At 40.6% G+C, this 9,989-nt stretch overlaps 1 long non-coding RNA gene across 1 annotated transcript; it reads left to right on the top strand.

The window, feature by feature from the left end:
- Positions 1-915: 915 nt before the first annotated feature.
- On the top strand, positions 916-5,199 carry LOC143413232 (uncharacterized). Its single transcript, XR_013093857.1, has 3 exons — positions 916-1,532; positions 1,598-1,813; positions 2,850-5,199. It is a non-coding gene; the product is annotated as an uncharacterized LOC143413232 (long non-coding RNA).
- The last annotated feature ends 4,790 nt before the right edge of the window (positions 5,200-9,989 follow it).

Raw genomic sequence — 9,989 nt, 5'->3', positions numbered from 1 at the left:
TAACATAGGCACTTCGAGCCTTACCAGTGAGAAGAGGAATGAGGTGAAAAATCCAGTCTGACTCTGGCCAACGACAAGCAGCTGCAATTCTCTCAAAAGTGGTCAGAAAATGTTCAACATCATCTTCAACAGCTAGTTTCTCCAGTTTAGGATGATGAATATGCACAGACTGACCTGTTAATATGGAGGCTGAGCCAGAACCCTCATGCTGAGATGTTGCTTGTGTCTGATAATCAGCTGGAGTTTCAACAGACTCTGGATCAGTTGATGTGGGCTCTGGAAGTGGGGTGGTTCTGGCCTGCACTTCCATTTGCAAAAGCCGAAACTGGTGTTGCAAACTCTTAAAACGCTGTTCTTGCAGTATAGCATCCTCTCTCTGCTTTTTATCTCGAACTTCCTGTTGTCCCATGAAAGCCTGAAGAATCCCAGCAATATCAAGGAGAGTTGGCTCCCTGGTATCCTCTCCTTCAGTGTCTCCAGCCACAACTGAAATTCCTTCTTCCATCTCCTTCTCCCTCTCTGGCTGCTGCAAGGCCTCTCTGGCCTCCATTTTATTTCCTCTCTTTGGGCGCACAGCATTCTGCATGGCTCAAAAAGTTTGTCAGGGGAGGAAAAAGGGCAGAAAAATGCAAAAAAAAATCCTGTCTCCTCGACTGAAGGGTCCCACTTCTGACACCACATGTGATGGACCGAGTTGAAAAACAGGAGGAGCCCAGGAATTATTAGAAAAATATAATTTCCATTTATTTAACCCCCAAAAATTATATTTACAAGACTAATAAATGTTGAGCTCATAAAAGAGGTCAAAGAAACAAAACTGAACTCAGGCAAAGACTGCAACCTTAACAAACCAAATGACTGCCCCAAACGTACATAATTGACCTAAACATGAAATGACATACAAGGGTATATATAATGGCTGATCAGACCATTGTGACACATGAGGGGTAACAAACAAAACACCATCATAAATCACAAACGATGCAGTACAATCTAGTTTGTTAATAAACTAAACACTAAAGAAGAAAATCAAAAACCCCATTAAACCCTAAACTCAAATATTTAATTAAATACAAATACTTTGTTTTTAAAGTAAAGAAAACACACATTCCCCCCCTTCAGCAGGAAGTGGTGGTGTGGTCCAATTATCTTCCCTTGTATTTAATGGTTTCAAACCCTGGCTACCATCTTTTGTCCAGCAACTCCCAGTGATGATGGCAGGTAAGAAAATAAAAAGACAAAGGTTAGTCAGAAAGCAAAGAAATGAAGTAGTATGAATACATAAGTAAACTAAATGTGCGCGCTTACAAATAGAACAAATGTATCCAAACCAATCAATAAAGTTATTGGAAACTAAAATGTATTACTATGTTCAAAATGAAGAATGAAAATACAAAAGTTACCGACTTTAGAGTGTGGCCACGGGTTTGGCCATCACACCCACGTCAACACGCAGAAGACTCAGGTCAGCTATTATGCAGAGGCTATCTCAAGCTGCCAAAGACCAATCGCTCGCCAGTCTGGCTGACAAGGTACTAAAAGTGTTTGACGTTACGTGGGGACGCTTCATATTTCATTCATACCCTCTTCCTTTCAGACCCGTCAGCTGGTGACAGTGTGCGGCTGCAAGCTGCTAGCTTCAGCTATTTAGGCCCTGAACGCAGTACGGGGCGAGTACATCGCAACCAAAGCTTCTCCTTCCGCTGAGTCTGAACAAGTAGTGCTCCGCAATGACCAGGATACGCTGAGAGCAAAGTACAGCGGTCACAACAGCCAGTCGTCACTGCACGTGGACTGGCACGAAGAGGAGTGGGTGAGTTGATCAGCAGTTATTGGCTGTTTTCTGATTCCAGATTTTTTATTTCTTTAGCATGAGAACAGACAAGCTTAGTTTCTTGGCACACATTGTGGATACAGCTTAATATCTTAACTAGACTCTGAACTCTGTTTTTCTTTTCTTGTTGCTTCTTCTTCTTCTTGAGTCATCCCTCTCATGTTGATTTCCAGCTCAGGTCACTCCTTACTTTTAAGAAGTTGGAGGATTCGTGAGCAGATTTTTCCTTCACCATATCAGCCGACTTTATTCTAGAGAAAATACTCTTAAATGACTCTTCTTTAAAAAGTGTTCAGTGTTTTATGTCTGGTCCGTGTGTCATCTTTGTCTTTACAATGTTGCAGCAATACTGTAGTAATGATATGATATGATATACCTTTATTAGTCCCACAAGGGGAAATTTAAATGTTGGTTTAGTGTAAGCTCAGCTTTTTAACTAATGTAAGAAGTGTTATGACTGACTCGTTTTTAATACCTAAATCTGGCCTCAGTGCACAAACCTAAATGAATCGGTACATATGAAAGCGCCCAAGTCACAAGCTGTGTTCAAGGACATGGATAAAACAAAAAGGTTCAAATTTGTGCACAAAAACCCCACAAATCAGTGTCACTGTTTTAAAATCTGCTGCGAGACCGCTCTAAATGTCAGCTTTTTCTTTACGTAAAGACTGGGGTCTGTAACATATCAGCTCGTTTCTTATTTATTAAAGAACATGCCTGACACCAGGCTTTTGAGTTAACGGCTCCATTAGATCTCTGCAAGTATTTTTAAGTATTTTTAGGTTCTTTCCAGCAGGATTTGTGGCTAGTTCTGGAGCTTGACCCTAAAAGATTTCAGTGTGTCGGTGCTTCTGCTTTCCCTGTTGTCCTTCTGTTCCGTCTTTTTTTCTGTTTCTGTCAAATTTAAAAACAACTGCACTCTGAAATACACACTCTTTGCAAGATGTTGTCTAAACTAGTGGTTGGAAGGCATATTTGTGTTTGGTCTCTGATGGTTTATTTACACTTTTTGCAGGCCACGCCCACGGACTACAGAGCCACGATGAGCAACAAAGCCAAGAAGTCTATGGACTTCCTGCTGATGCAGGACACCGCCCCGACGATAGCCACGGACGTGTCACTGCAGTACCGCCTCGACATCGTCTTCTGCCAAACGGTCACCTACACATATTTTAATTATTGAATGTCTGAGCTGATGCGTTTATCCTGCAGTGACTCAGAGTGAAGGAGAAGGCCAAGAAGAAGTGTAAATATCATAGAAGCAAGGAGTTCAGAGCTCTACGACTTAGTGTCTTTATGGTATTTATGTGTGTAATGGAGACCAGGGGTTCCATTACCCTTACTTGTATTTTTATTAATTGACTGACTGATTTGTATTTAAAAACCATAATGAAGAAAAACACACACTGGTTGATTGTGATCTTTATTAGGTTTTTTGGGTTGTTATTTAAGTGACTCGTGAAAGGTGAAGAGACAGGGGGACTGGCCATCCTACCTGTGTCAGGAAAAGAACCCGTGTTAGAGCTGTTCACATTTAAACATTTGTCTGTAACCTAAATTAGTTGTATATGTAAAAAGAGAAGTGTTAACAGTACTCACTTTGTAAAGAGTAAAAGCAGCTCAATCACCTGCTTATGAGCTCCTGGAGCAAACCAATGTGCCAGGCTAGGGGAGTGTGTGTTGGAGTGATTTTGTTAAAAGTTGTCATTATTGTGCTTGGACCTTGTCTTGAACTGTATGTTCAGATATTTTTCTGTTCCTCCCCCACATGTAGGATGTTGGGGATGTTACTAGCTATAGTTTTCAACTGCAGGCACAATCTATGTAAGATTCTGGTTTCCTTATTTGGTAAGGAATGTTCACTTCCTGCCCTTTACAGTATGGGCTCACCATGTAAATGGTGGACTGTTAAAGAGGTTAAGCCATATACGAGGTTGAGGGGAGATGCCCTTTTATGACTAGAGATGCGGTTAGAACGTTTGTAACCAGGAAGTCACGTATACAGACACACATACACTCACTCTCTCTCTCTCTCTCACACACACACACACACACACACACACACACACACACACACACACACACAGTGCCTTAGCTTTTACCACACAACATATGGGGTTTACAATGGGCGGTTGTGTAACTGTTTTCATTCAATAAAAGGCTGGAGTTGGAGTTGTCTGAGTTTGGGTGTAGAGCTTGCAACTCTGAGAATCTGACCAGGCTTCCCCTGCACAAGTAAAAACCAATCGAACTCTGATTGTCTTACTTTGTTCTGAGTCAGCGAGGGCTGAAACCTAACTGTGTGGTTAAGGTGTTTTAATGCAGCGGTCCCCAACCGCCGGGCCACGGACCGTCGTTTGGTCGAGAGATGAGGCTCGGGTGTGAAATGTATGGTTTTCAGAGTTTTTATCGTTATTTTGTTATCGTTTTTATCGTTAACTCTGTTTTCCTGGGTCTTTCACGTGTGTTATGAATAAATCTTCTTTTTTTCCGGTACCGGTACTAGTTTTATTTTGTTGTATTTATCTGTGACACCTTAAAGGCCGGTCCATGAAAATATTGTCGGGCATAAACCGGTCCGTGGCGCAAAAAAGGTTGGGGACCGCTGTTTTAATGTATATAGAAGAGACTGAAGTTTATATGTTATGGAATTATTTATAGGACTTGTTCCAAATCTTCATATGTCTATGATGTGCTATATCAGCCCATTCTCACTCCCGAGGCGTAACATGTCGACGTTTTGTCACGTCCCGCGGCGTTCCTGAGGAACGCGAAAGGAGACCTTCGGCGTTCTTATGGTACGCGGCGGGCTATGGCTGGAATCCAGTGCAATGACGCTCCCGCGGTAATAGACGTTCCAGCCCTGTATTCCAGCCCTAAACCTAACCTTATCCCTAGCCCTGACCATAACCTTATTCCTGACCTTATCCAGGACTTTAATGATGTTAAATAGCGTGTTTCTAAGCGATTTGAAGAAAAAGAGCAAACATGTGTAGATTCAGTCCAGACGGTTCTCATATTTCCTCTTTTTTCCGAGGTCGTCATTTAGGAACGTGGTGGGTAGCCAAAAACGTAATATGGTGACGATTTGTCACCTAGCGTAAAATGTAACGTAATATGGTGACGATTTGTCACCTAGCGTAAAATGTTACGCTTTGGGAGTGAGAACGTGTTGGTTATATTGTAGTGGTTTTCTTATGGGGAGGGTTTTGTTTTCCTTTGGTTTACTGACCCCCAGACTTGGTCTATTCCAGATGCTCACCTGAATCAGGTAGAGTATGACAGGAAGCCATTTGCTTTTCAGAAGGGTTGGATTCTTTGCTGTATCACCATGTGTTCTCATTAATAAAGTACATTTTACTCCAGTCTCGTGCTATTTTAGTGGAAGTGACCCATGACCGTCGGCCAAAACTGACAATATGACTATTAAAAGTCTGAGTAATACTGTAATTTTCTGCTGCTCATTCCTGTGCAACATCCCATTTGGCCTCCCGTCATATTTCTTTTCAAGATTTTCTTATTTAATCACTAGTGTACATATATTTATATTTATAGATACATATATATTTAGTCATCTTTTCTCTTTTACCACGTCTCTCTAATATTTTGCTCTTTACTATTTTTCTATTTTTTATTTTATTATATTTTATTATATTTCTACTGTACCATGCTGCTGAGTGACTGCTGCTCGTCAAACACATTTCATTGCAATGTTGACCCTGTGCTAACTTGCATATGACAAATAAAACTGAAAACAGTAAAGGCAAAGGGAACACATCAAGTAAGGATTTCACACTCCCACTCACAACGGCACTTTCAAAGCATAAAGCCAAATATTTCAAAATTTCATTTTGAGGCATTTTAAAAATGAATGTGTTTGAGTTTCATTGCTCCAAAGCAATGTTTTCATATAAGCAAGACAACAACCAGTTTGCAACCATGTAAGTACAGTCCTCTATTGTAAACAGACGTGTTGGCAATCTGTCTGCGTTTATAAATTAGACAAGTTATTTGCAGATCTTCATCAATCTGCCTGAGAGTGATTGCAGTCGGTCTGAGTTGGACTGCAACTGTTTTGAGTCAGGTTGCCTCCAAGGAGGCAGTTTATTATTTTCCTTTCCTAGTTGGAGAGATGGCTGTTGTTTTGTTTTTACTGTAGTGTGCTGGGCCATTAATGGCTCAGGGGCTGCAGCGTATCCGCGCCAACACCTAAGGCCAACGTGGAATCACCGGTCAGACTAACATAAAGAAAAAATCTGTTAAATTACACATTTGTATTCATTAAGTCACAGACAATGAAAACAAGCAGAAATCAAGATGTAATATTTTTATAATTTTATTGATGTTAAATTAAAGTCCCAGCTTAGTTATGTTGTCAGTGCAAGTCACTTCAATCTGTATAGCACCAAAGGAAACAATGGTGTTTTCAAGGTGCTTCACACTGTAAGGTAACAACTTACAGTATTAAAAAGAAAACCCCAAAAGAACAAACCCCTCTGAGCAAGCACGAGGCGACAGTGGGAAGGAAAAACTCCCTTTTAAGAGGAAGAAACCTTCGACAGAACCAGGCTCAGGGCGGGGTGGCCATCTGCCGCGACCATTCCTGGGGATTTCAAAAATGACTTGATCTGATCTAAATGTAAAACTAGCTAATTTAAAGTGTCCAGTGAGTTTTAGAAAATATCTTGCTGTTGATATCACGATGTCACTATAAAGGGGAAACTTTGTTTCCTCCCTTAAACCTCCCAAAAAATGCACGCACCGATGAGAAGCACTTAGATATGCAACTTGGTTCTGTGAATATCTTTCTTTTGAAAGTTTTAACAATATCTTCATCAAGATCTTGGACGTTTAATTGCCAGAATGTCACAATAACCGCTGCATGCTTCCATCTTTTACAGAGGGATTTGAAAACCTTCTCGCTGAGTTTCTTGAACTTCTCTGGGGGGATTTTGTCGTATTCTGCCCTGATTTCAGTCCAGATTTTCATGGTAAGCCGGTTGGAGATAGCTTCAGCATCTTCAATGATGAAGACTGTGCCTGATTTTTTTGCAACCCGGGAAATCAGTCCTTCCACAAAGCTTTCCACTGAAAGTCTGCATCTTTCTTTCTTTTCATATGATTCCAGTCTATCGATAATTGTTACTGCCAACAGGTGTTCTTGGAATACTGAAGTAGTTATGATATTAAACATTGGTTGTCCCATTAAATTCATTGAATCCTCCTCCCCACTCCTCCCCAATGATATTAGTGACAATTTATGTAATTTGTCACAAATATCAGTGAAAATGGCATTAGCAATGCAGTCAAAATAATTCTGCACTTTTCGGTCTAAATGCAAATCCATCCACTTGAATTTGTCCAAGAGTAGATCCAACAAACGTTTTTGGTGAGAATGAGGGCACTTTAAAAGTTTACCAAGCTTTGAAAGCACAGCCTGAATTAATGCCTCTAACAAGGTGTTTTCAGGTGGCTCACAGTCTACAGAAGATCTGTGATTCTGTATCTTTTTATATGACTCCGTTTGACTTATGTTTGTTAACGGTGGGATGCTGGCTTCATGTTCAACACAGGATTTCTGCTGCTGGGGATCTGGAATTGGATTGTTTTCTGCTTTTGCAGCACTGTGTTGGTCAGCATTTTGACAGCGTTCTTCTGTGTTAGCTGTTTCTTGGCTGTTAGCATCTATATTCTGTGCTGTATCAAACTCCTGCTCAGCAGAATCGTCCAAAAATTTCACAGGTGACAAAAACGTTTTGCCAGTGGTGGTGTGGACAGAACAGTTTTGATGTACAGGGGAGTTCTGGGAAGACCTCAGTGGTGATACTGCTCCTGACTGTTCACACAGGTCCATTACGTCCTCTACAAAACCTGCAAGCCGCTTAGCGGTGAAGCAATCCGGATAGCCTGAGGTAAGCTCTTCCCACTGCTTGTACGAAAAATCACTGAACAAGTTATTCAAGAGGGATACTAAAGCATGTACTGTAGAATTATCCCGATTGGTCTGAACTGTTTCATCATTTGTCATTGTGTTACAGTTTGAGCTTGCCATTTCACTTTTTTGTTTTTTATGCCTAAAATGTTGTTTTGTGTTAAACTCCGTGTTTGAACGTTTAAAGCGCTGCTGTCCCGCTGTATGAATGCGTTTCAACTGAACAGCCAGGTCTATATATAAGGTCGGTTTCTTTGTAACGTCACCAGTCAAAGGACTGGCCCGGCTCGTCATAACGAAAGGGGGCGGGACAAATCTGTTGCTTAGCAACTGAAAAAAAGGCACACCGCGCTGAATGCTACATCCGTCCTGCGACGGTACACCGCCTCCGCACCACCGTTTAAACATGAAGTGTGGATGTTAGAAGATCCCAAATATGGTGAGCTACTGGAAAATTACTCACGTTTTTGTTCTTGAGAGTGAGCGATAATAAGCGACATTTTATTGAGAAATTACAGTAGTCTGTCTGTTTCTCTTCATAGCTCTTTTCAAAACACGGTTACCTTTGGTTTGTTTGGCTCGCAGCTTAAAACGTAGTTTCAGTGTTTTTTCGCCTTCTGTGATTAATTCTGGTTTGCCTGCTTTATGGAGCTCAAACCAAGGCAAAATTGAAGTATCAGTATTTAAATGTAAATAGACTCAAACTAGGAGTGGATCAAAGGGGGTCCTTTCAGGTGCCAAATCTCCACTGCTAACATTTTATGCATGTTTAGCTTAATTGTAGAAAAGGTGCTTGTAATAATGTTTGGGTGAATAGGTGAATGAGGCATGTTGTATAAAGCGCTTTTTAATGCACGAGCAAAATACAAAAACCCTATATAAAAAGCAGTCAGTTTACCATTTATGTATTTGTTCCATTGAACGCTTCTGTGAAAATCAATTTGATACTTGTTCAAATAAAAAATTTGAATCGATTAGTTGTTTTCTCAACATTTATTAATCGACTATATGCAGAAAACTGTGACACTGTGGAACCCTTATTTTAAAGACCTCGTAGTTTGATAGTTTGCTCCCTGACCGTGGTTCTGCCAGAGGGTGCTTCCTGTTAAAAGTGAGTTGTTCCTTCCCACTGTATTGAGGTTTTTTCTTTTTAATTGTAGACTTTCTACCTTACAATCTATACCACCTCGAGGAGAATGTTGTTGTGATTCAGCTCTGCATAAATACAATTAAATCGAATTAAGTGGGTTCAGCTAATTTGTGAAATAAATGTGAGTGACACGGTAAGTAATAGCCTGCATGTAACTCATTGTAAGAAGAGCAATATCGCCCCCTCCTGGTTCAACTTTTTTTTCTTTGCAGTAATCTTTCCAATAATAATACATATGCACTAACCTCATGCTTGCTGTTAACAATAGCCTAAAGACATAAAATCAAGTTTAGTTTTTTCTTTAAGTTTATGTTTTTTATATGGTTGGCATTTATTTTGTTTCTTTTTAATAATTATATTGATTCTATTGATTGTTTGCCAAGCACTGAGGTCTCTGCTTAGACTGTGCTACTGGGATCACTGATTTAAAAATGAGGCAAAAGCACCAAAGTTGTGCTCAAAAACAGTACAGTGAGCTACAACCTGTTGCTGTAGTAATTCTAACACACTTATTGTTTTTAAATACATACATGTTTAGTTTTTTTAAACCTAATTATCACTGGCGTGCACAGATAGAGACGAGGTGGTGCTGAAGCACTTGCCCTTTTGCCCTCAGTCCAAAAAAGTGCCCTTTTGAAAGACGTGATTTTTTTTTTTTTAAAGCTGCGCGATTTAAAAAGGTGTGAAAATAATGGCTTGATTTGTGCCCCTTCTTCAAAGACACCCGAACCCTGTCGCTTTTTCACTGTCACCGTGTCACGTGAACACGCTTGCAGTTCATTTGTTGTGAGGCGTGTAGCAGCGGCATGACATAGGACTACTTGGAGTAGGCATAGTAGGCTAACTATAGCGACTGGGAGCCACGGCGGACAACACGGCAGCTCTTTCCCTTCCCAACCAGTCAGGTAACCCATGAATCGAGTGAAATTATTCTGTTTGCCCTCTAAGACCAACCTGCAATTGTTTTGTTGTGAAGTAGCCTGTCAGAAACTGCACATGACAAACTTTGCCAGCTTGCCCCCTCCATCCATCCATATGGATAAACAAAGAAACGACACATTTAAAATGTAACC

The sequence above is a fragment of the Maylandia zebra genome, linkage group LG17 (genome assembly GCF_041146795.1).
Source record: "Maylandia zebra isolate NMK-2024a linkage group LG17, Mzebra_GT3a, whole genome shotgun sequence".
NCBI lineage: Eukaryota > Metazoa > Chordata > Actinopteri > Cichliformes > Cichlidae > Maylandia > Maylandia zebra.
This window is presented reverse-complemented; position numbering and strand designations above follow the sequence as displayed.